Here is a 21,784-nt window from a genome sequence, read left to right as displayed (position 1 = left end):
AGATTCCCTCTCCATCGGTGGTTAAAATGCATTTAGCGTCGAGCAGTGAAAACCCGCGCCAGGAAAACCATGGCTGTTACAACACAGAGCAGGAATCTGTCCACTCCGGACCTTTGAACCCGGTCATGGCTGTTACAATGCAGAGCAGGAATCTGTCCACTCCGGACCTTTGAACCCGGTCATGGCTGTTACAACACAGAGCAGGAATCTGTCCACTCCGGACCTTTGAACCCGGTCATGGCTGTTACAACACAGAGCAGGAATCTGTCCACTCCGGACCTTTGAACCCGGTCATGGCTGTTACAACACAGAGCAGGAATCTGTCCACTCCGGACCTTTGAACCCGGTCATGGCTGTTACAACACAGAGCAGGAATCTGTCCACTCCGGACCTTTGAACCCGGTCATGGCTGTTACAACGCAGAGCAGGAATCTGTCCACTCCGGACCTTTGAACCCGGTCATGGCTGTTACAACGCAGAGCAGGAATCTGTCCACTCCGGACCTTTGAACCCGGTCATGGCTGTTACAACGCAGAGCAGTAATCTGTCCACTCCGGACCTTTGAACCCGGTCATGGCTGTTACAATGCAGAGCAGGAATCTGTCCACTCCGGACCTTTGAACCCGGTCATGGCTGTTACAACGCAGAGCAGGAATCTGTCCACTCCGGACCTTTGAACCCGGTCATGGCTTAAGGTTTTATGTATGTTCTGTTCCCCTGTCAACAACCAGTTATCTGCTCTGAATAAGAGGGAGGGGACAGAGTGTTCCCCTGTCAACAACCAGTTATCTGCTCTAAGAGGGAGGGGACAGAGTGTTCCCCTGTCAACAACCAGTTATCTGCTCTAAGAGGGAGGGGACAGAGTGTTCCCCTGTCAACAACCAGTTATCTGCTCTGAATAAGAGGGAGGGGACAGAGTGTTCCCCTGTCAACAACCAGTTATCTGCTCTAAGAGGGAGGGGATTAGAGTGTCTCCCTGTCAATAACCAGTTATCTGCTCTAAGAGGGAGGGGACAGAGTGTTCCCCTGTCAACAACCAGTTATCTGCTCTGAATAAGAGGGAGGGGACAGAGTTTTCCCCAGTCAACAACTCTGGTCACTAAAATGTTCCAGGAATGTTCCAGAATGGTGGAAAGGAAGGTTGAGAAATGTTTTAACAATGTAATTCTGTCAACTTCTCATGACGTTCAAGAGAACGTTTATCAATTCCGCATCGTTCCCAGATACTCTTGGTAGCTGTAACGGCTGTCTTGGGAAGAAGGTGAGGACCAAGGTGCAGCGTGGCAAGTGTTCATCTTTTTTAATAAAAACTGACCACTGAATAACAAAACAACAAAGAAACAACCGGAACAGTTCTGTCTGGTGCAAACACATAAAGACTGAAAACAACCGCCCACCAAACACAATAGACCACAGGCTACCTAAATATGGTTCTCAATCAGGGACAACGATTGACAGCTGCCTCTGATTGAGAACCATACCAGGCCAAACACAGAAATAGAAAATCATAGACAAACTAACATAGACAACCCACCCAACTCACGCCCTGATCATACTAAAACAAAAGACAAAACAAAGGAACTAAGGTCAGAACGTGACAGTACCACATTTTTGTCACATGACCAATCACTTGGCTTCTCTTCCGTTATATTTAGAGAGTTCCCACTACGTGATCTGTAACCGTCTCACAATGTCCTGACCAATCAGCTAGCAGGAGGATTCAGCCCAGATGTGTTAGTTCTGTTTGGTCGTTGCTACAATCTGGGACCTCTCTTTGTTGTCCGTGCAGAACAGAGAGATTCAGTATGTGAACAACATCTGAGGTCTAAGAGGAATGTAATCAGGTTGAACTACTCAACACAACCTCAACACAACCTCAACACAACCCCAACACAACCCCAACACAACCTCAACACAACCCCAACACAACCTCAACACAACCTCAACCCAACCTCAACACAACCCCAACACAACCACATCACAACCTCAACACAACCTCAACACAACCTCAACACAACCTCAACACAACCTCAACACAACCCCAACACAACCTCAACACAACCTCAACACAACCTCAACACAACCTCAACCCAACCTCAACACAACCCCAACACAACCACATCACAACCCCAACACAACCCCAACACAACCTCAACACAACCTCAACACAACCTCAACACAACCTCAACACAACCCCAACACAACCTCAACACAACCTCAACCCAACCTCAACACAACCTCAACACAACCCCAACACAACCCCAACACAACCCCAACACAACCTCAACACAACCTCAACACAACCCCAACACAACCCCAACACAACTCCAACACAACCACAACCACCCGGGGGGAGTTTTTACAATCAGCTCTGTGAGAAACGATCCCCGGCCTCTCAGAAAGAAGACGGGATGAATCCCAAATGCCATTCTAATAACCCATAGGGCTCCATAATGGCTCTGGTTCAAAAGTAGTGCACTTTATAGGGAATAGGGTTCCATTTGAAAGGCTCTCCAGGACTGGCATGCTGGCTGACGATCAGCAGTAACATATCTTACTGAGTCCTACGTGTTGAAAGCAGGAAGAAAAAAAATAAAGTGTGGTTTTTGGGGTCTCTTTTAAGATAAGCAATTTGAACATTAGACAGAATGGCTGCGTGGCGTTTTATCCTCTCACAGCAGGAATGTCTGTGTAGTGAAAACAGTCGTTAGCACTCACTCCGCCCGCTCCCCTTTCCAAGACTAAAAAAAAAGGGGGGGGTAACCTTGACAACGTTCCAGAACTCTGGAATGGATTACGGTTCCGAAGGGGATCAAGAAGGTTCTAATAGAACGTGACGTTGTACCGAGTGGCTAGTTAACCAGAAAACCCCCCTAAACTACAGCTATTGAAATGACGAGGAAATATCGGGTGCTCTTTACATCGCTGATTACGAACACAGAACACTAAACTACAGCTATTGAAATGACGAGGAAATATCGGGTGCTCTTTACATCGCTGATTACGAACACAGAACACTTTTTAAACTGTGTTCACTGTTTATATTCTTCTCCCTGATGCACTCAATAATACTATGTATTAAGACAATAGCTCAGGATGAAACATGTTACATACTAATATGTTAATTAAACACTAACATGTTACATACTAACATTAATTAAACACTAACATGTTAAATACTAATATGTTAATTAACTCCTAACATGATAAACACTCGCTCGGAGAGGGTGTAGCTGGGGGAGGGGGTGGTGACTCGGAGAGGGTGTGGCTGGGGGAGGGGGGTGGTGACTCGGAGAGGGTGTGGCTGGGGGAGGGGGGTGGTGACTCGGAGAGGGTGTGGCTGGGGGAGGGGGGGTGGTGGCTCGGAGAGGGTGTAGCTGGGGGATGGGGGGGTGGTGGCTTGGAGAGGGTGTAGCTGGGGGATGGGGGGTGGTGGCTCGGAGAGGGTGTAGCTGGGGGAGGGGGGTGGTGGCTCGGAGAGGGTGTAGCTGGGGGAGGGGGGTGGTGGCTCGGAGAGGGTGTAGCTGGGGGAGGGGGGGTGGTGGCTCGGAGAGGGTGTAGCTGGGGGAGGGGGGGGTGGCTCGGAGAGGGTGTAGCTGGGGGAGGGGGGGGTGGTGGCTCGGAGAGGGTGTAGCTGGGGGATGGGGGGTGGTGGCTCGGAGAGGGTGTAGCTGGGGGAGGGGGGGTGGTGGCTCGGAGAGGGTGTAGCTGGGGGAGGGGGGGGTGGCTCGGAGAGGGTGTAGCTGGGGGAGGGGGGGGTGGTGGCTCGGAGAGGGTGTAGCTGGGGGATGGGGGGTGGTGGCTCGGAGAGGGTGTAGCTGGGGGAGGGGGGGGTGGTGGCTCAGAGAGGGTATAGCTGGGGGAGGGGGGGTGGCTCGGAGAGGGTGTAGCTGGGGGAGGGGGGGGTGGTGGCTCGGAGAGGGTGTAGCTGGGGGATGGGGGGTGGTGGCTCGGAGAGGGTGTAGCTGGGGGAGGGGGGGTGGTGGCTCAGAGAGGGTGTAGCTGGGGGAGGGGGGGTGGTGGCTCGGAGAGGGTGTAGCTGGGGGATGGGGGGTGGTGGCTCGGAGAGGGTGTAGCTGGGGGATGGGGGGTGGTGGCTCGGAGAGGGTGTAGCTGGGGGAGGGGGGGGGGTGGTGGCTCGGAGAGGGTGTAGCTGGGGTAGGGGGGGGTGGTGGCTCGGAGAGGGTGTAGCTGGGGGAGGGGGGGTGGTGGCTCGGAGAGGGTGTAGCTGGGGGAGGGGGGGGTGGTGGCTCGGAGAGGGTGTAGCTGGGGGAGGGGGGTGGTGGCTCGGAGAGGGTGTAGCTGGGGGAGGGGGGGGGTGGCTCAGAGAGGGTGTAGCTGGGGGAGGGGGGGGTGGCTCGGAGAGGGTGTAGCTGGGGGAGGGGGGGTGGTGGCTCGGAGAGGGTGTAGCTGGGGGAGGGGGGGGGTGGTGGCTCGGAGAGGGTGTAGCTGGGGGAGGGGGGGGGTGGTGGCTCGGAGAGGGTGTAGCTGGGGCAGGGGGGGGTGGTGGCTCGGAGAGGGTGTAGCTGGGGGAGGGGGGTGGTGGCTCAGAGAGGGTGTAGCTGGGGGAGGGGGGGTGGTGGCTCAGAGAGGGTGTAGCTGCGAGATGGGGGGGGTGGTGGCTCGGAGAGGGTGTAGCTGGGGGAGGGGGGGTGGTGGCTTGGAGAGGGTATAGCTGGGGGAGGGGGGGTGGTGGCTCGGAGAGGGTGTAGCTGGGGGGGGGGTGGCTCGGAGAGGGCATAGCTGGGGGAGTGGGGGTGGTGGCTCGGAGAGGGTGTAGCTGGGGGAGGGGGGGGTGGTGGCTCGGAGAGGGTGTAGCTGGGGGAGGGGGGGTGGTGGCTCGGAGAGGGTATAGCTGGGGGATGGGGGGGTGGTGGCTCGGAGAGGGTGTAGCTGGGGGAGGGGGGGTGGTGGCTCGGAGAGGGTATAGCTGGGGGGGGGGGGGTGGTGGCTCGGAGAGGGTGTAGCTGGGGGAGGGGCATTTGGGGAAAGTGGATAGAGGGAGAGGGTGTAGCTGGGGGAGGGGGGGGGTGGTGGCTCGGAGAGGGTGTAGCTGGGGGAGGGGGGGGTGGTGGCTCGGAGAGGGTGTAGCTGGGGGAGGGGGGGGGTGGTGGCTCGGAGAGGGTGTAGCTGGGGGAGGGGGGGGTGGTGGCTCGGAGAGGGTGTAGCTGGGGGAGGGGGGGGTGGTGGCTCGGAGAGGGTGTAGCTGGGGGAGGGGGGTGGTGGCTCAGAGAGGGTGTAGCTGGGGGAGGGGGGGTGGTGGCTCAGAGAGGGTGTAGCTGCGAGAGGGGGGGGTGGTGGCTCGGAGAGGGTGTAGCTGGGGGAGGGGGGGTGGTGGCTTGGAGAGGGTATAGCTGGGGGAGGGGGGGTGGTGGCTCGGAGAGGGTGTAGCTGGGGGGGGGGTGGCTCGGAGAGGGCATAGCTGGGGGAGTGGGGGTGGTGGCTCGGAGAGGGTGTAGCTGGGGGAGGGGGGGGTGGTGGCTCGGAGAGGGTGTAGAGGGTGTAGCTGGGGGAGGGGGGGTGGTGGCTCGGAGAGGGTGTATGGGGGAGGGGGGGTGGTGGCTGAGAGGGATGGGGGGGGGGGGGTGGTGGCTCGGAGAGGGTGTAGCTGGGGGAGGGGGGGTGGTGGCTCGGAGAGGGTATAGCTGGGGGGGGGGGGTGGTGGTGGCTCGGAGAGGGTGTAGCTAGGGGAGGGGCATTTGGGGAAAGTGGATAGAGGGAGAGGTGGGGGGGGTCTTGGAAAGTTGAATGACTTCACTGCAGGTGGACAATATGTTCTATAATTCAGTGATCAACAGTAGTGCACTATAAAGGAATAGGTTGTCCATTCTGTTCTATACAGGGGTCCATCCATTCTGTTCTATACAGGGGTCCATCCACTCTGTTCTATACAGGGGTCCATCCATTCTGTTCTGTACAGGGGTCCATCTATTCTGTTCTATACAGGGGTCCATCCATTCTGTTCTGTACAGGGGTCCATCCATTCTGTTCTGTACAGGGGTCCATCCATTCTGTTCTATACAGGGGTCCATCCATTCTGTTCTATACAGGGGTCCATCCATTCTGTTCTGTACAGGGGTCCATCTATTCTGTTCTATACAGGGGTCCATCCATTCTGTTCTATACAGGGGTCCATCCACTCTGTTCTATACAGGGGTCCATCCATTCTGTTCTGTACAGGGGTCCATCTATTCTGTTCTATACAGGGGTCCATCCACTCTGTTCTATACAGGGGTCCATCCATTCTGTTCTGTACAGGGGTCCATCCATTCTGTTCTGTACAGGGGTCCATCCATTCTGTTCTATACAGGGGTCCATCCATTCTGTTCTGTACAGGGGTCCATCTATTCTGTTCTATACAGGGGTCCATCCATTCTGTTCTGTACAGGGGTCCATCCATTCTGTTCTATACAGGGGTCCATCCACTCTGTTCTATACAGGGGTCCATCCATTCTGTTCTGTACAGGGGTCCATCCATTCTGTTCTGTACAGGGGTCCATCCATTCTGTTCTATACAGGGGTCCATCCATTCTGTTCTGTACAGGGGTCCATCCATTCTGTTCTGTACAGGGGTCCATCCATTCTGTTCTATACAGGGGTCCATCCACTCTGTTCTGAACAGGGGTCTAGTTCTGTTCTGAACAGGGGGCCAGTTCTGTTCTGTACAGGGGTCCAGTTCTGTTCTGTACAGGGGTCCAGTTCTGTTCTGTACAGGGGTCCAGTTCTGTTCTGTACTGGGGTCTAGTTCTGTCCTGTACAGGGGTCTAGTTCTGTTCTGTACAGGGGTCTAGTTCTGTTCTGTACAGGGGTCTAGTTCTGTGCAGGGGTCTAGTTCTGTTCTGTACAGGGGTCTAGTTCTGTATAGGGGTCTAGTTCTGTCCTGTACAGGGGTCTAGTTCTGTACAGGGGTCCAGTTCTGTACAGGGGTCCAGTTCTGTACAGGGGTCTAGTTCTGTACAGGGGTCCAGTTCTGTACAGGGGTCCAGTTCTGTACAGGGGTCTAGTTCTCTACAGGGGTCTAGTTCTGTACAGGGGTCCAGTTCTGTACAGGGGTCCAGTTCTGTACAGGGATCTAGTTCTGTACAGGGGTCCAGTTCTGTACAGGGGTCCAGTTCCTCAAGTTCCTCAGTACCTCAACAGTCCATTGACCATTAAGAGATATATATGCATACTGTAATAGTCGATAAAATAAACTGTCTCTGTGCATTATGACCAAAACGGCAAGAGGGGAATTCAAGAAGGACTGAAAAAAGTTAAACCGTCCAAAAAATAAACAGGCAATTATATTTTATGTTCCTTTTTCTTCACGTTAGTCGTTTTACTGTGTGGTTGGAGGAGTCAGCGGAGGTTCCAGCAGCTACAGTGGTGGGAGGAGTCAACGGAGGTTCCAGCAGCTACAGTGGTTGGAGGAGTCAGCGGAGGTTCCAGCAGTGGTTGGAGGAGTCAGCGGAGGTTACAGCAGCTACAGTGGTGGGAGGAGTCAGCGGCGGTTCCAGCAGTGGTGGGAGGAGTCAGCGGAGGTTCCAGCAGCTACAGTGGTGGGAGGAGTCAACGGAGGTTCCAGCAGCTACAGTGGTGGGAGGAGTCAGCGGAGGTTCCAGCAGCTACAGTGGTGGGAGGAGTCAGCGGAGGTTCCAGCAGCTACAGTGGTGGGAGGAGTCAGCGGAGGTTCCAGCAGCTACAGTGGTGGGAGGAGTCAGCGGAGGTTCCAGCAGCTACAGTGGTGGGAGGAGTCAGCGGAGGTTCCAGCAGCTACAGTGGTGGGAGGAGTCAGCGGAGGTTCCAGCAGCTACAGTGGTTGGAGGAGTCAGCGGAGGTTCCAGCAGTTACAGTGGTGGGAGGAGTCAGCGGAGGTTCCAGCAGTGGTGGGAGGAGTCAGCGGAGGTTCCAGCAGCTACAGTGGTGGGAGGAGTCAGCGGAGGTTACAGCAGCTACAGTGGTTGGAGGAGTCAGCGGAGGTTCCAGCAGCTACAGTGGCTGTAGTCTAGAGGCTGTAGTCTAGAGGACTGTGGCTGTAGTCTAGAGGCTGTAGTCTAGAGGCTGTAGTCTAGAGGACTGTGGCTGTAGTCTAGAGGATAGAGGCTGTAGTCTAGAGGACAGTGGCTGTAGTCTAGAGGACAGTGGCTGTAGTCTAGAGGCTGTAGTCTAGAGGCTGTAGTCTAGAGGCTGTAGTCTAGAGGACTGTGGCTGTAGTCTAGAGGCTCTAGTCTAGAGGCTGTAGTCTAGAGACTGTAGTCTAGAGAACCGTGGCTGTAGTCTAGAGACTGTAGTCTAGAGGCTCTAGTCTAGAGGCTGTAGTCTAGAGGCTGTTGACTAGAGGACTGTGACTGTAGTCTAGAGGCTGTAGTCGAGAGGCTGTAGTCGAGAGAACAGTGGATGTAGTCTAGAGACTGTAGTCTAGAGGACAGTGGCTGTAGTCTAGAGGACTGTGGCTGTAGTCTAGAGGACAGTGGCTGTAGTCTAGAGGACAGTTGCTGTAGTCTAGAGGCTGTAGTCTAGAGGCTGTAGTCAAGAGGACAGTTGCTGTAGTCTAGAGGACAGTGGCTGTAGTCTAGAGGCTGTAGTCTAGAGGATAGAGGCTGTAGTCTAGAGGACAGTGGCTGTAGTCTAGAGGCTGTAGTCTAGAGGATAGAGTCTGTAGTCTAGAGGACAGTGGCTGTAGTCTAGAGGACAGTGGCTGTAGTCTAGAGGCTGTAGTCTAGAGGATAGAGGCTGTAGTCTAGAGGACAATGGCTGTAGTCTAGAGGATAGAGGCTGTAGTCTAGAGGACAGTGCCTGTAGTCTAGAGGCTGTAGTCTAGAGGACAGTGGCTGTAGTCTAGAGGCTGTAGTCTAGAGGATAGAGGCTGTAGTCTAGAGGACAGTGGCTGTAGTCTAGAGGACAGTGCCTGTAGTCTAGAGGCTGTAGTCTAGAGGATAGAGGCTGTAGTCTAGAGGATAGAGGCTGTAGCCTATTTCAGACGAACTGACAGTCGGCTCTGTTAACCGTTTGTGCTATAATGTAACAAGGACCTCAGTATGAATCAACACTCCTCTCCTCCATCAGTCTGTGAACCCTCCTCCTGATCTTCAGTCGGCTCTGTTAACCGCTCAGTATGAATCAACACTCCTCTCCTCCATCAGTCTGTGAACCCTCCTCCTGATCTTCAGTCGGCTCTGTTAACCGTTGGTGTTATAATGTAACAAGGACCTCAGTATGAATCAACACTCCTCTCCTCCATCAGTCTGTGAACCCTCCTCCTGATCTTCAGTCGGCTCTGTATTCCTCTCAGCTACAGCTCTGATGCTGTCGTCCCTGGAACGAAGGCTACGGTTGATTTGTTGTGGTTGATGTGAATCAGATGTCATCGGGTCCATTTCATGGGTAAGGGGGGGGGGGGGGTTATAACAGAAACATGGACTCCATGTTTCTGACTGTGTCCAATTGATTAGTCTCCTGGATTTCTCTGTAGAGAGAGAGAGACATACAGTAATACAAAATAGCCTGCAAGACAACTGTGTCACTGTCCTGTCCTGTCACTGTCCTGTCCTGTCCTGTCCTGTCCTGTCCTGTCACTGTCCTGTCCTGTCCTGTCACTGTCCTGTCCTGTCCTGTCCTGTCACTGTCTTGTCCTGTCCTGTCCTGTCACTGTCCTGTCACTGTCCTGTCCTGTCCTGTCCTGTCACTGTCCTGTCCTGTCCTGTCCTGTCACTGTCCTGTCCTGTCCTGTCCTGTCACTGTCCTGTCCTGTCACTGTCCTGTCCTGTCCTGTCCTGTCACTGTCCTGTCCTGTCACTGTCCTGTCCTGTCCTGTCCTGTCACTGTCCTGTCCTGTCACTGTCCTGTCCTGTCCTGTCCTGTCCTGTCCTGTCACTGTCCTGTCCTGTCACTGTCCTGTCCTGTCCTGTCCTGTCCTGTCACTGTCCTGTCCTGTCACTGTCCTGTCCTGTCCTGTCCTGTCCTGTCCTGTCCTGTCACTGTCCTGTCCTGTCACTGTCCTGTCCTGTCCTGTCCTGTCCTGTCCTGTCCTGTCCTGTCACTGTCCTGTCCTGTCACTGTCCTGTCCTGTCCTGTCCTGTCCTGTCCTGTCCTGTCACTGTCCTGTCCTGTCACTGTCCTGTCCTGTCCTGTCCTGTCCTGTCCTGTCACTGTCACTGTCACCGTCCTGTCCTGTCCTGTCCTGTCCTGTCACTGTCCTGTCACTGTCACCGTCCTGTCCTGTCCTGTCCTGTCACTGTCACTGTCCTGTCCTGTCCTGTCACTGTCACTGTCCTGTCCTGTCCTGTCACTGTCACTGTCCTGTCCTGTCCTGTCACTGTCCTGTCACTGTCCTGTCCTGTCACTGTCCTGTCACTGTCCTGTCCTGTCCTGTCCTGTCATTGTGACTGTCCTGTCCTGTCCTGTCCTGTCCTGTCCTGTCATTGTGACTGTCCTGTCACTGTCCTGTCCTGTCCTGTCCTGAAATTGTGACTGTCCTGTCACCGTCCTGTCACTGCCCCGTCCTGTCGTTGTGACTGTCCTGTCACTGTCCTGTCCTGTCCTGTCCTGTCCTGTCCTGTCACTGTCCTGTCCTGTCCTGTCCTGTCCTGTCCTGTCACTGTCCTGTCCTGTCCTGTCATTGTGACTGTCCTGTCACTGTCCTGTCCTGTCATTGTGACTGTCCCGTCCTGTCGTTGTGACTGTCCTGTCCTGTCCTGTCCTGTCCTGTCCTGTCACTGCCCCGTCCTGTCACTGCCCCGTCCTGTCGTTGTGACTGTCCTGTCACTGTCCTGTCCTGTCCTGTCCTGTCCTGTCACTGTCCTGTCCTGTCCTGTCCTGTCCTGTCACTGTCCTGTCCTGTCCTGTCGTTGTGACTGTCCTGTCCTGTCCTGTCCTGTCGTTGTGACTGTCCCGTCCTGTCGTTGTGACTGTCCTGTCACTGTCCCGTCCTGTCGTTGTGACCGTCCTGTCACTGTCCCGTCCTGTCACTGCCCCGTCCTGTCGTTGTGACTGTCCTGTCACTGTCCCGTCCTGTCACTGTCCTGTCCTGTCCTGTCCTGTCCTGTCACTGTCCTGTCCTGTCCTGTCGTTGTGACTGTCCCGTCCTGTCGTTGTGACTGTCCTGTCACTGTCCCGTCCTGTCGTTGTGACTGTCCTGTCACTGTCCCGTCCTGTCGTTGTGACCGTCCTGTCACTGTCCTGTCCTGTCCTGTCCTGTCCTGTCACTGTCCTGTCCTGTCCTGTCCTGTCGTTGTGACTGTCCCGTCCTGTCGTTGTGACTGTCCTGTCACTGTCCTGTCCTGTCGTTGTGACTGTCCCGTCCTGTCGTTGTGACTGTCCTGTCACTGTCCCGTCCTGTCGTTGTGACTGTCCTGTCACTGTCCCGTCCTGTCGTTGTGACTGTCCTGTCACTGCCCCATCCTGTCCTGTCCTGTCACTGTCCCGTCCTGTCGTTGTGACTGTCCTGTCACTGTCCCGTCCTGTCGTTGTGACTGTCCTGTCACTGTCCCGTCCTGTCGTTGTGACTGTCCTGTCACTGCCCTGTCCTGTCCTGTCCTGTCACTGCCCCGCCCTTGAGACTGTCCTGTAGTTGTGACTGTCCTGTCACTGTCCCGTCCTGTCGTTGTGACCGTCCTGTCACTGTCCCGTCCTGTTGTTGTGACCGTCCTGTCACTGTCCCGTCCTGTCGTTGTGACTGTCCTGTCACTGTCCCGTCCTGTCGTTGTGACCGTCCTGTCACTGTCCCGTCCTGTCGTTGTGACTGTCCTGTCACTGTCCCGTCCTGTCATTGTGACTGTCCTGTCACTGTCCCGTCCTGTCGTTGTGACCGTCCTGTCGTTGTGACTGTCCTGTCACTGCCCTGTCCTGTAGTTGTGACTGTCCTGTCACTGCCCCGTTCTGTCGTTGTGACTGTCCTGTCACTGTCCCGTCCTGTCGTTGTGACTGTCCTGTCGTTGTGACTGTCCTTTCACTGTCCTGTACTGTTGTTGTGACTGTCCTGTCACTGCCCCGTCCTGTCGTTGTGACTGTCCTGTCACTGTCCTGTCCTGTCGTTGTGACTGTCCTGTCACTGCCCCGTCCTGTCGTTGTGACTGTCCTGACATTGTGACTGTCCTGTCACTGTCCCGTCCTGTCGTTGAGACTGTCCTGTCATTGTGACTGTCCTGTCACTGCCCCATCCTGTCGTTGTGACTGTCCTGTCACTGCCCCATCCTGTCACTGTCCTGTCACTGCCCCATCCTGTCACTGTCCCGTCCTGTCGTTGTGACTGTCCTGTCACTGCCCCGTCCTGTCACTGTCCTGTCACTGCCCCATCCTGTCACTGTCCCGTCCTGTCGTTGTGACTGTCCTGTCACTGCCCCGTCCTGTCATTGTGACTGTCCTGTCACTGTCCCGTCCTGTCGTTGTGACTGTCCTGTCACTGCCCCGTCCTGTCACTGTCACTGCCCCGTCCTGTCATTGTGACTGTCCTGTCGTTGTGACTGTCCTGTCACTGCCCCGTCCTGTCACTGTCACTGCCCCGTCCTGTCATTGTGACTGTCCTGTCACTGTCCCCTCCTGTCGTTGTGACTGTCCTGTCATTGTGACTGCCCTGTCACTATCCCCTCCTGTCGTTGTGACTGTCCTGTCACTGCCCCATCCTGTCACTGTCCCCTCCTGTCGTTGTGACTGTCCTGTCACTGACCCGTCCTGTCGTTGTGACTGTCCTGTCACTGTCCCCTCCTGTCGTTGTGATTGGTCAGGACAGGCGTCTGTAAAGCACTTTGTGACAACTGCTGATGTAAAAAGAGCTTCATGAAATACATGTAATTAATTGAGAGTGATTGCTTCCAATGGCGAACATGAGGTGTCCCATTCCTTCACCATTCCATTTAACATGAGGTGTCCCATTCCATTTAACATGAGGTGTCCCATTCCTTCACCATTCCATTTAACATGAGGTGTCCCATTCCATTTAACATGAGGTGTCCCATTCCTTTTAACATGAGGTGTCCCATTCCATTTAACATGAGGTGTCCCATTCCATTTAACATGAGGTGTCCCATTCCTTTTAACATGAGGTGTCCCATTCCTTTTAACATGAGGTGTCCCATTCCTTCACCATTCCATTTAACATGAGGTGTCCCATTCCTTCACCATTCCATTTAACATGAGGTGTCCCATTCCATTTAACATGAGGTGTCCCATTCCTTTTAACATGAGGTGTCCCATTCCTTCACCATTCCATTTAACATGAGGTGTCCCATTCCTTCACCATTCCATTTAACATGAGGCGTCCCATTCCATTTAACATGAGGTGTCCCATTCCTTCACTGTTCCATTTAACATGAGGTGTCCCATTCCATTTAACATGAGGTGTCCCATTCCATTTAACATGAGGTGTCCCATTCCTTTTAACATGAGGTGTCCCATTCCATTTAACATGAGGTGTCCCATTCCATTTAACATGAGGTGTCCCATTCCTTTACCATTCCTTTTAACATGAGGTGTCCCATTCCATTTAACATGAGGTGTCCCATTCCATTTAACATGAGGTGTCCCATTCCTTTTAACATGAGGTGTCCCATTCCTTTCAACATGAGGTGTCCCATTCCATTTAACATGAGGTGTCCCATTCCATTTAACATGAGGTGTCCCATTCCTTTTAACATGAGGTGTCCCATTCCTTTTAACATGAGGTGTCCCATTCCATTTAACATGAGGTGTCCCATTCCTTTTAACATGAGGTGTCCCATTCCATTTAACATGAGGTGTCCCATTCCATTTAACATGAGGTGTCCCATTCCTTTTAACATGAGGTGTCCCATTCCATTTAACATGAGGTGTCCCATTCCATTTAACATGAGGTGTCCCATTCCTTTTAACATGAGGTGTCCCATTCCTTTTAACATGAGGTGTCCCATTCCATTTAACATGAGGTGTCCCATTCCTTTTAACATGAGGTGTCCCATTCCTTCACCATTCCTTTTAACATGAGGTGTCCCATTCCTTTTAACATGAGGTGTCCCATTCCTTCACCATTCCTTTTAACATGAGGTGTCCCATTCCTTTTAACATGAGGTGTCCCATTCCATTTAACATGAGGTGTCCCATTCCTTTTAACATGAGGTGTCCCATTCCTTCACCATTCCTTTTAACATGAGGTGTCCCATTCCTTTTAACATGAGGTGTCCCATTCCTTCACCATTCCTTTTAACATGAGGTGTCCCATTCCTTTTAACATGAGGTGTCCCATTCCATTTAACATGAGGTGTCCCATTCCTTCACCATTCCTTTTAACATGAGGTGTCCCATTCCATTTAACATGAGGTGTCCCATTCCTTCACCATTCCTTTTAACATGAGGTGTCCCATTCCATTTAACATGAGGTGTCCCATTCCATTTAACATGAGGTGTCCCATTCCATTTGACATGAGGTGTCCCATTCCATTTAACATGAGGTGTCCCATTCCTTCACCATTCCATTTGACATGAGGTGTCCCATTCCATTTAACATGAGGTGTCCCATTCCATTTAACATGAGGTGTCCCATTCCATTTAACATGAGGTGTCCCATTCCATTTAACATGAGGTGTCCCATTCCTTTTAACATGAGGTGTCCCATTCCTTCACCATTCCATTTGACATGAGGTGTCCCATTCCATTTAACATGAGGTGTCCCATTCCATTTAACATGAGGTGTCCCATTCCATTTAACATGAGGTGTCCCATTCCATTTAACATGAGGTGTCCCATTCCATTTAACATGAGGTGTCCCATTCCTTTTAACATGAGGTGTCCCATTCCTTCACCATTCCATTTGACATGAGTTGTCCCATTCCATTTAACATGAGGTGTCCCATTCCATTTAACATGAGGTGTCCCATTCCTTTTAACATGAGGTGTCCCATTCCTTCACCATTCCATTTAACATGAGGTGTCCCATTCCATTTAACATGAGGTGTCCCATTCCTTTTAACATGAGGTGTCCCATTCCTTTTAACATGAGGTGTCCCATTCCATTTAACATGAGGTGTCCCATTCCTTCACCATTCCATTTAACATGAGTTGTCCCATTCCTTTTAACATGAGGTGTCCCATTCCATTTAACATGAGGTGTCCCATTCCATTTAACATGAGGTGTCCCATTCCATTTAACATGAGGTGTCCCATTCCTTCACCATTCCATTTAACATGAGGTGTCCCATTCCTTCACCATTCCATTTGACATGAGGTGTCCCATTCCATTTAACATGAGGTGTCCCATTCCTTTTAACATGAGGTGTCCCATTCCTTTTAACATGAGGTGTCCCATTCCATTTAACATGAGGTGTCCCATTCCTTCACCATTCCATTTAACATAAGGTGTCCCATTCCATTTAACATGAGGTGTCCCATTCCTTTTAACATGAGGTGTCCCATTCCATTTAACATGAGGTGTCCCATTCCATTTAACATGAGGTGTCCCATTCCTTCACCATTCCATTTAACATGAGGTGTCCCATTCCTTCACCATTCCATTTAACATGAGGTGTCCCATTCAATTTAACATGAGGTGTCCCATTCCTTTTAACATGAGGTGTCCCATTCCATTTAACATGAGGTGTCCCATTCCTTCACCATTCCTTTTAACATGAGGTGTCCCATTCCTTTTAACATGAGGTGTCCCATTCCATTTAACATGAGGTGTCCCATTCCATTTAACATGAGGTGTCCCATTCCTTTTAACATGAGGTGTCCCATTCCATTTAACATGAGGTGTCCCATTCCATTTAACATGAGGTGTCCCATTCCATTTAACATGAGGTGTCCCATTCCATTTAACATGAGGTGTCCCATTCCATTTAACATGAGGTGTCCCATTCCATTTAACATGAGGTGTCCCATTCCTTCACCATTCCATTTAACATGAGGTGTCCCATTCAATTTAACATGAGGTGTCCCATTCCTTTTAACATGAGGTGTCCCATTCCTTTTAACATGAGGTGTCCCATTCCTTCACCATTCCATTTAACATGAGGTGTCCCATTCCTTTTAACATGAGGTGTCCCATTCCTTTTAACATGAGGTGTCCCATTCCTTCACCATTCCATTTAACATGAGGTGTCCCATTCCTTCACCATTCCATTTAACATGAGGCGTCCCATTCCATTTAACATGAGGTGTCCCATTCCTTCACTGTTCCATTTAACATGAGGTGTCCCATTCCATTTAACATGAGGTGTCCCATTCCATTTAACATGAGGTGTCCCATTCCTTTTAACATGAGGTGTCCCATTCCATTTAACATGAGGTGTCCCATTCCATTTAACATGAGGTGTCCCATTCCTTTACCATTCCTTTTAACATGAGGTGTCCCATTCCATTTAACATGAGGTGTCCCATTCCATTTAACATGAGGTGTCCCATTCCTTTTAACATGAGGTGTCCCATTCCTTTCAACATGAGGTGTCCCATTCCATTTAACATGAGGTGTCCCATTCCATTTAACATTAGGTGTCCCATTCCTTTTAACATGAGGTGTCCCATTCCTTTTAACATGAGGTGTCCCATTCCATTTAACATGAGGTGTCCCATTCCTTTTAACATGAGGTGTCCCATTCCATTTAACATGAGGTGTCCCATTCCATTTAACATGAGGTGTCCCATTCCTTTTAACATGAGGTGTCCCATTCCATTTAACATGAGGTGTCCCATTCCATTTAACATGAGGTGTCCCATTCCTTTTAACATGAGGTGTCCCATTCCTTTTAACATGAGGTGTCCCATTCCATTTAACATGAGGTGTCCCATTCCTTTTAACATGAGGTGTCCCATTCCTTCACCATTCCTTTTAACATGAGGTGTCCCATTCCTTTTAACATGAGGTGTCCCATTCCTTCACCATTCCTTTTAACATGAGGTGTCCCATTCCTTTTAACATGAGGTGTCCCATTCCATTTAACATGAGGTGTCCCATTCCTTCACCATTCCTTTTAACATGAGGTGTCCCATTCCATTTAACATGAGGTGTCCCATTCCTTCACCATTCCTTTTAACATGAGGTGTCCCATTCCATTTAACATGAGGTGTCCCATTCCATTTAACATGAGGTGTCCCATTCCATTTGACATGAGGTGTCCCATTCCATTTAACATGAGGTGTCCCATTCCTTCACCATTCCATTTGACATGAGGTGTCCCATTCCATTTAACATGAGGTGTCCCATTCCATTTAACATGAGGTGTCCCATTCCATTTAACATGAGGTGTCCCATTCCATTTAACATGAGGTGTCCCATTCCTTTTAACATGAGGTGTCCCATTCCTTCACCATTCCATTTGACATGAGGTGTCCCATTCCATTTAACATGAGGTGTCCCATTCCATTTAACATGAGGTGTCCCATTCCATTTAACATGAGGTGTCCCATTCCATTTAACATGAGGTGTCCCATTCCATTTAACATGAGGTGTCCCATTCCTTTTAACATGAGGTGTCCCATTCCTTCACCATTCCATTTGACATGAGTTGTCCCATTCCATTTAACATGAGGTGTCCCATTCCATTTAACATGAGGTGTCCCATTCCTTTTAACATGAGGTGTCCCATTCCTTCACCATTCCATTTAACATGAGGTGTCCCATTCCATTTGACATGAGGTGTCCCATTCCATTTAACATGAGGTGTCCCATTCCTTTTAACATGAGGTGTCCCATTCCTTTTAACATGAGGTGTCCCATTCCATTTAACATGAGGTGTCCCATTCCTTCACCATTCCATTTAACATGAGGTGTCCCATTCCATTTAACATGAGGTGTCCCATTCCTTTTAACATGAGGTGTCCCATTCCTTTTAACATGAGGTGTCCCATTCCATTTAACATGAGGTGTCCCATTCCTTCACCATTCCATTTAACATGAGTTGTCCCATTCCTTTTAACATGAGGTGTCCCATTCCATTTAACATGAGGTGTCCCATTCCATTTAACATGAGGTGTCCCATTCCATTTAACATGAGGTGTCCCATTCCTTCACCATTCCATTTAACATGAGGTGTCCCATTCCTTCACCATTCCATTTGACATGAGGTGTCCCATTCCATTTAACATGAGGTGTCCCATTCCTTTTAACATGAGGTGTCCCATTCCTTTTAACATGAGGTGTCCCATTCCATTTAACATGAGGTGTCCCATTCCTTCACCATTCCATTTAACATAAGGTGTCCCATTCCATTTAACATGAGGTGTCCCATTCCTTTTAACATGAGGTGTCCCATTCCATTTAACATGAGGTGTCCCATTCCATTTAACATGAGGTGTCCCATTCCTTCACCATTCCATTTAACATGAGGTGTCCCATTCCTTCACCATTCCATTTAACATGAGGTGTCCCATTCAATTTAACATGAGGTGTCCCATTCCTTTTAACATGAGGTGTCCCATTCCATTTAACATGAGGTGTCCCATTCCATTTAACATGAGGTGTCCCATTCCTTCACCATTCCTTTTAACATGAGGTGTCCCATTCCTTTTAACATGAGGTGTCCCATTCCATTTAACATGAGGTGTCCCATTCCATTTAACATGAGGTGTCCCATTCCTTTTAACATGAGGTGTCCCATTCCATTTAACATGAGGTGTCCCATTCCATTTAACATGAGGTGTCCCATTCCATTTAACATGAGGTGTCCCATTCCATTTAACATGAGGTGTCCCATTCCATTTAACATGAGGTGTCCCATTCCATTTAACATGAGGTGTCCCATTCCTTCACCATTCCATTTAACATGAGGTGTCCCATTCAATTTAACATGAGGTGTCCCATTCCTTTTAACATGAGGTGTCCCATTCCTTTTAACATGAGGTGTCCCATTCCTTCACCATTCCATTTAACATGAGGTGTCCCATTCCTTTTAACATGAGGTGTCCCATTCCTTTTAACATGAGGTGTCCCATTCCTTCACCATTCCTTTTAACATGAGGTGTCCCATTCCATTTAACATGAGGTGTCCCATTCCTTCACCATTCCTTTTAACATGAGGTGTCCCATTCCATTTAACATGAGGTGTCCCATTCCATTTAACATGAGGTGTCCCATTCCATTTAACATGAGGTGTCCCATTCCTTTTAACATGAGGTGTCCCATTCCATTTAACATGAGGTGTCCCATTCCATTTAACATGAGGTGTCCCATTCCTTCACCATTCCTTTTAACATGAGGTGTCCCATTCCATTTAACATGAGGTGTCCCATTCCTTCACCATTCCTTTTAACATGAGGTGTCCCATTCCTTTTAACATGAGGTGTCCCATTCCATTTAACATGAGGTGTCCCATTCCTTTTAACATGAGGTGTCCCATTCCATTTAACATGAGGTGTCCCATTCCTTTTAACATGAGGTGTCCCATTCCTTCACCATTCCTTTTAACATGAGGTGTCCCATTCCTTTTAACATGAGGTGTCCCATTCCTTCACCATTCCTTTTAACATGAGGTGTCCCATTCCTTTTAACATGAGGTGTCCCATTCCATTTAACATGAGGTGTCCCATTCCTTTTAACATGAGGTGTCCCATTCCTTTTAACATGAGGTGTCCCATTCCTTTTAACATGAGGTGTCCCATTCCATTTAACATGAGGTGTCCCATTCCATTTAACATGAGGTGTCCCATTCCTTCACCATTCCATTTAACATGAGGTGTCCCATTCCTTTTAACATGAGGTGTCCCATTCCATTTAACATGAGGCGTCCCATTCCATTTAACATGAGGTGTCCCATTCCTTCACCATCTATTTATGGGAAATACAGAGCGTAGGGGTTGGTAATGTTCTCTAGTTACGCCGTGAATGGCTCAGTGTTCTGTCACTCATGGGGGACACTACGTCGCTGCAGAAATCTGCGGGTAGAGCTAGGGGCCTAAAAATGGCCGCTTTCAGCAGGATTTTCTCAATAATGGTTTGTGATACAAATGTTAAAGCGTTTCCGGCCAGTAAATATTTCCACGTGTGAATCGCCAGAACAATCTGAGATACAACAAATATTTTCCGTCCACGCTGGAATCAGCCAGTAGCATCTCAGTCAGTCACCCTCCGTGAGCTGTCTCTGGGTGGAGTAACTTCACTGTCTGTTCCTCTCCCATCACCCTCCGTGAGCTGTCTCTGGGTGGAGTAACGTCACTGTCTGTTCCTCTCCCATCACCCTCCGTGAGCTGTCTCTGGGTGGAGTAACTTCACTGTCTGTTCAGCTCCCATCACCCTCCGTGAGCTGTCTCTGGGTGGAGTAACTTCACTGTCTGTTCCTCTCCCATCACCCGCTCCCGTCTCCCCCCTCTCACCCCAGGCCTTCTCCCCCCTTCTGGTGAAAATGTGGCTGAGGAGGACCAGCCGTGGTGCGTCAACATACAGGGGGGAGCGAGGGGGAGGGAGGAGGCTGAGGGGAGAGGGGGGAGGGAGAGGGAGGAGGCTGAGGGGAGGAGGGGTGAGGGAGGGAGGGAGGGAGAGGGAGGAGGCTGAGGGGAGGAGGGAGGGAGAGGGAGGAGGCTGAGGGGAGGAGGGAGGGAGAGGGAGGAGGCTGAGGGGAGGAGGGGGGAGAGGGAGGAGGCTGAGGGGAGGAGGGGTGAGGGAGGGAGAGGGAGGAGGCTGAGGGGAGGAGGGGTGAGGGAGGGAGGGAGAGGGAGGAGGCTAAGAGGAGGAGGGGTGAGGGAGGGAGAGAGAGGGAGGAGGCTGAGGGGAGGAGGGGGAGGGAGGGAGGGAGGGAGAGAGAGAGAGGGAGGAGGCTGAGGGGAGGAGGGGGGAGGGAGGAGGCTGAGGGGAAGAGGGGGGAGGGAGGAGGCTTAGGGGAAGAGGGGGGAGGGAGGAGGCTGAGGGGAAGAGGGGAGATATTAGATATTCTTAATTCCATTCCTTTAGATGTGTGTGTGTTGGGTTGCTGTTGTGAAGCCGTTGGATATCACTGCACTGTCGGAACTAGAAGCACAAGCATTTCACTGCACTGTCGGAACTAGAAGCATTTCACTGCACCCGTAATACCAGCTGTTAAACACGTGTAGGTGACCAATACCATTTTATATATTTAATGTTATTCATGATACAGCACGGCCTCTTGGGACCTTACTGCTTAAAAACCTGTTACGGCTGGGGTTCCGCTAGCGGGACGTTTAGACAACAACCGCTGAAATTCAAAATAAATTATTAGAAATATTGAACTTTCATTGTACCATAGTAACCTAGAATAACCCCCTAGTAACACAGGCCCTACATAGTAACCTAGAATAACCCCCTAGTAACACAGGCCCTACATAGTAACCTAGAATAACCCCCTAGTAACACAGGCCCTACATAGTAACCTAGAATAACCCCCTAGTAACACAGGCCCTACATAGTAACCTAGAATAACCCCCTAGTAACACAGGCCCTACATAGTAACCTAGAATAACCCCCTAGTAACACAGGCCCTACATAGTAACCTATAATAACCCCCTAGTAACACAGGCCCTACATAGTAACCTATAATAACCCCCTAGTAACACAGGCCCTACATAGTAACCTAGAATAACCCCCTAGTAACACAGGCCCTACATAGTAACCTAGAATAACCCCCTAGTAACACAGGCCCTACAGAGTAACCTATAATAACCCCCTAGTAACACAGGCCCTACATAGTAACCTAGAATAACCCCCTAGTAACCCTTAAGCAGGAAAATCCAGACCATAATAGGTCATATAGAATGCATCATTTCCACAGGTGTCAGCCTACACATGTTGAGAACTAGTCAGTATTATAATAATCTACCATAATGACAGGGTAGAGACATGATGAGAAGACATGTTGAGAAGACATGTTGAGAAGACATGTTGAGAAGCCCTGTT

Source organism: Oncorhynchus clarkii, chromosome 33, assembly GCF_045791955.1.
Source record: "Oncorhynchus clarkii lewisi isolate Uvic-CL-2024 chromosome 33, UVic_Ocla_1.0, whole genome shotgun sequence".
NCBI classification, from domain to species: domain Eukaryota; kingdom Metazoa; phylum Chordata; class Actinopteri; order Salmoniformes; family Salmonidae; genus Oncorhynchus; species Oncorhynchus clarkii.
This window is presented reverse-complemented; position numbering follows the sequence as displayed.